This window comes from Myotis brandtii, unplaced genomic scaffold (assembly GCF_000412655.1).
Source record: "Myotis brandtii unplaced genomic scaffold, ASM41265v1 scaffold48, whole genome shotgun sequence".
Classification (NCBI taxonomy): Eukaryota; Metazoa; Chordata; class Mammalia; order Chiroptera; family Vespertilionidae; genus Myotis; species Myotis brandtii.
The window spans coordinates 6399091-6404504 of NW_005368341.1; the positions used below are offsets into that span (position 1 = coordinate 6399091).

General features: G+C 32.9%; 1 pseudogene; it reads right to left on the reverse strand.

The window, feature by feature from the left end:
* Positions 1-472: 472 nt before the first annotated feature.
* LOC102253619 lies at positions 473-4552 on the reverse strand (annotated as a pseudogene).
* Positions 4553-5414: the final 862 nt, after the last annotated feature.

The following is a 5414-nucleotide window of genomic DNA, read 5'->3' on the forward strand; positions in this document are numbered from 1 at the left end:
GGAATTCCCAAGACAGTGTTTAAATGAAAAGAAACAAAAAATTTAAGAATCAATGTTAAAAACAAATTTATCTTTCTCCTCTCTGATATAAAGATGAATTTTCTTAGGAAAGATTAGGCTGGATATTCTTTACCCTTATTTGCAGTAGTGTATAAAATTTTGAATCCACTACATTATCAATATCAAATAATAATACTACAATTGGTAGTGCATTACTTTTATATAATCATCAATGCAATTTATGTGTATTTTGCAAATTTAAATAAACCGGAAATCGAGGTAGGCAAGAATCAGATGCATACATACTTGTTTAAGAAATCTTTCAGAATATAGCTTATAGTAACTCTTATCTCTCCTCACCCGTTAGGTTTTTAATTTTTAACACATTTTTCTACTCCACTCTAGCCATTGCTTCTTTTTAATATGTTTGATCTCAAACTGGTATCAATATGCCTAAGAGGAAGTGAGATTTTTACAAATGAAATTTTGGCTTGGAAATTAAACTATGTTTAGACAGTCTTTCTTCCTGTCCAAATTTTGAGCTTAAATCCTGAAAAAGAAAAACATTTCTAGACTCCATAAATGCCCCAGTCCTAAGTCCTTCTGGAATTGTGAAATGGAAAATTAAATCGTTTTTGTTGGAAAACTCCCTGTTCAATGGGTCCAGATCAACACTCAGATGATGTCAGCAAATGTTACATTTTTTTCCAATTATGAAATGAATTATGGGGCGCTAGCTAACCACAGTCAGTCATTAAATAAAGCTATTTTGGCTGACACATTGTTGTCCTGCCAGAAAACACAGGTGTTTTGTTTTTAAAGAATTTTTAAAACATTGCTTTAAGAAAAGATTGCATTAACAATCCTTGAGCACAAGCAATATAGGAGCATAAATAAGAAGGTGCTATTTGTGGAGAATTTGTGTGGCAAGGTAAAGATTGTATTTTCACATATGAAATAAAGAGTTGCTTTATGTACAAGGAATTGAAACATTTGGGCTATGATGTATGATGACAATGATATATGACCATGCATATTTAAACATCTATACAGAGTCTTAAGAGTTGAATAAAAAGCACCTTACAAACATGAATTATTATTATCAAGAACAAATTTTCTTGGACTGGGATTTTCAAAGAATGTTAGTTCATTCTTTCTATGATGAGTCTCAAGGGTTTCAAATGCATAGTCTCAAAATGATGGCATGTCCATCTGTCAATATCAAACATGTACTTGCTAATAATAGAACTTGAGCTGTGCTTGCATGTGGAAGCAGTTCCTTGAAAGACCAATGAGCATAAATTTTTTTCCTTGGCCCAGGTCATAATGACAATTTTTAACCATTTTGCATTTTTAGTAATATCTTTACACTTATTTCTTTTTTTCTCCATTTCAATCTGCTGTCTTCAATTTACAGGTTTCTAAGTTATTCCTAAATGAAGCATCTGCTTTCAGTTGATTCATCTAAGGAATTTGATTATCTCATCCAAACTATGACATCTTTAATCATGCATTAATGGCATGCTTATGGAATGAAACAGTTTTCTGTTTCAAAATGACTTTTTCCCCCTCTGTGTGTGTGTGTGCAAGAGTATAAATGTCACATATCTATAATCCTCAGAACTCAAACACTAATTGTTACTAACTTTTCTTCTGGGTGAAGATTATGTTTAAAAAGAACAATGGTCTACTGACAAGCATGCCTTAATAAACTCTTGCTGGAAATAAGTCTTAGGGTTTAAATGTTGAAATATTCTAAAATTGATGCCCCAAACGTAAATTTCCCAGGTTTTATTTCACAGTTTCTAAATCTTTTTGTTGCAGACTTTAGAAATAGCCCCTTCTCAAATTAATCATGGATATCTCATTTTTGAATGCTGATTTATACCAAGATCATTCTTTAAATCCTCAAGAGTGTCTTACAAACATACCTTAATCAGCAATACATTCAGAATTTCACTAATTATTTAGTCACAAGTGTGTGACATTCACCTGAGATACAAAGACATTTTTTTTAATACTGAAAGGACTTAAATTACTTATGAAAAAATTACTGCCCATACAAAATTGAATGATTCTGTAATAGTCTGGTAGAGAGAACTCTGAGCAAGCTATTGTTAACTAAATGTTAGGAACAATTGTAAAAGGAGAGAATTCTGATCAATATACTAACATATTTATGAATATATAACTCTTCTACATCATTACATTCTTTCAAGTTTAAATGTGACAAATTCTGTTATCAAGCATAATTGGGGAATAGGTTCTGCTTAATCAAAAGTTCGGGTTAAATAAATAAGTAGTTCAATAAAAATTTGTATAGAAATATAACATATAAGTAGATACATAATAGATATATAACATTATATATACACATAAATACCAACTTTCCAAGAACTTCACAACACAAGTGAGCCACTAAGACTTATTTAACTGCAAATGCTTTAAACACTGTCATCATAATATTCTAGAACTTAATCTCCATCAGAAATTTTCAACTGGTGTGCTGCGGCAGGCACTCTGGTATGCTGGAAGAATTTTTAAAACATGCAATACCTGACTATTTAGTCAGGGACACTGACCTCTTTTCCTCAGTGGTTCTCAACCTTCCTAATGCCACGACCCTTTAATACAGTTTCTCATGTTGTGGTGACCCCCAACCATAACATTATTTTCGTTGCTACTTCATAACTGTAATTTTGCTACTGTTATGAATCGTAATGTAAATATCTGATATGCAGGATGTATTTTCATTGTTACAAATTGAACATAATTAAAGCATAGTGATTAATCACAAAAACAATATGTAATTATATATGTGTTTTCCGATGGTCTTAGGCGACCCCTGTGAAAGGGTTGTTCGACCCCCAAAGGGGTCGCAACCCACAGGTTGGCGACCCACAGGTTGAGAACCGCTGCCTTAGATTGTCAAAGAAAAAAAAATGACAACAGCCAACAAAGTAGCTGTCCAGTGTGCATGCCCTGTCTTGAACCATAGAGGGAGTCCCCCCAAAAATGTATACACAATATAAAAGTTGATAGCTCAATTTTGAAAAGGAAATGTATTTTAATAAATACTGCCTTTACAATTATTCAAAGTTATTATTTTTCAAGGCTTCCACTAAACCAGTAACCCAAATATCGAAAAGATTGAGTCTATATGTAAGGAATAAGTTGGGGGTAAAGAAAAATCATGCAAATCAATAGTTTAGATGACGAAAGTTGTTCACCAATTTATTCCAACAAGGTCTTTTTATATTGTCGACATCTCTAACCATCTGATTAGGTTTCCATGAGCAAAGTCATAGACATTGACTTTTTAATCAATATAGCACAGGGGATTTTAACTTGTAAAGGAAAGTTTCACTAGAAAGAACCTTTAAGTAGTTATTTAACTAAGTCTTGCTTAACTAAAACACACCAGGATTTGTTTACATTTTATTTAAATTGTCTAATTAATTACAGAATTCTCTATTTAATTGGAAAGATTAATGACTGAGAAATTTTCAATTTCACATGAAATGACTAATTTCTTAGGTTGTTCAGAATAATGGTATCCCAGAAACATGAGTTTACCTATGGTTGTGAAATGGTGGGAGAAGGAAGGAAGAAGAGGAAAGGAAACCCATTTACATATGTATTTATGTATACACACACAAAACAACAAATAAACAAAAAACTCAAAATGGTCCTTAGGCATTATGAGTTAAACACAAATTCTGATTAAAGAAAGACTATGAAAATATTCCCCTACATTTCTCTAATACAGAGGATATAATATACCATGATATCAAATTTTCTTCTGATAAAGAAAGCCTTATTTATTTGTTCAACGTAACCAGTACCATAGACTTTTAAAAATCCAACTCCCCCAATACTACTTTAAAACTAATATATCAAACTTTATTTTCATTAGAATGTAATTAGTCACACTAATAAATCAAAAGACCAAGACCCAAATTTTATATCTGTATCAGTCATCTATTTATCATCTGTCTATAGAAATGCAAACAATTATTGACTTCATTTTCTGGGGAAAAAATGCCAAATTAGTCCCTCTTCACAAAAAAAGCCATTCCAATTTGAGAACACTTTATATTTGCCTCATTCACCAGCACCAACTCTACCTCATTTGAGTCTTTCCATTTCATTAGAATCTCCACAGCTATCTATGGCCCCAATTACTGATTCAGGATCAAGACCTCTGGCAAAACCTCTGTTTGTCAGCAGCATCTCTTTGCTTCTTGGATGTGCTATAACCAGACTCACTGTCAAGGAAAGACTGTCTTTTTGTACCATCTTTTCCTTTATCAGCTCTTTTGAGAAATAAGAAATGTTTTAATAAACTCTGGACAATCTAAACTTTCTTCAGCTTCCCAATACTAGCAACATCTGTATTACCTTCCATTTTAGAAGACACTCCACCTTCCCATTCACATCTTCCCTGTGCTTTTTCCACCAAAAATTCTCCAGGCTCTGCCCCTTCAACTTTTTTACTCTTTCCATTCTGCTCCTTTCCTATTTTTTGCAATGTAGTTTTATCAGAGACCATTTTTTATTGCAAATTTAAAGAGATATTACAATAATCTCTCATTTTCCACAGGGTATACATCCCAAGACCCCCAGTGGGTACCCGAATCTATGAATAAAACCAACCCATTTATATATAGAGGTTGGCAAAAGTAGGTTTACAGTAGTTCGCATAGAAAATAATACAGTAATTAATAAATACTAATACAAGAATAAACTGTGGTTTGTGTACTCACAAATGTAAACCTACTTTTGCTCACCCCGTTCTATGTTTTTTCCTATCCATACATACCTATGATAAAGTTTAATCTATAAATTTGGCACAATAAGAGATTAACTATAATAACTAATAATAAAATAGAAAAATGTAATAATATATTGTGTAAAACTTTTATGTGAGTACTCTTTCTGTCTCTCTGTCTCTGTCTCTCTGTCTTCATTTCAAACAATCCTATTGTACTGTACTCACCTTTTCACTTAAAGAGGCACTTTCTGCTTTTCTTTGGTGTATACAAATTGCTAACATCACTACCCCTGCCCTTTGGGGCCATTATTAAGTAAAATAAGGGGTATATGAACACAATCACTGTGTTGCCACCAAAGACAGTCTGATAATTCAGTTGGCTATGAAGTATCTATTGGGCTGGGGGTGTCTACAGCACAGATACAGTGGATGATAGGATGAATCGTGTCCCAGGTGGGACTGAGCAGAATGGCAGGAGAATTCCTCATGCTACTCAAAATGACACACAGTTTGAAACTTATGAATTGTTTATTTCTGGAATTTTCCATTTAATATTTTTAGACTGAGGTTGACCTTAGGTAACTGAAACCATGGAAAGGAAACCATGAGTAAGGGGACTACTCTATTTTCTGCCTCCAAG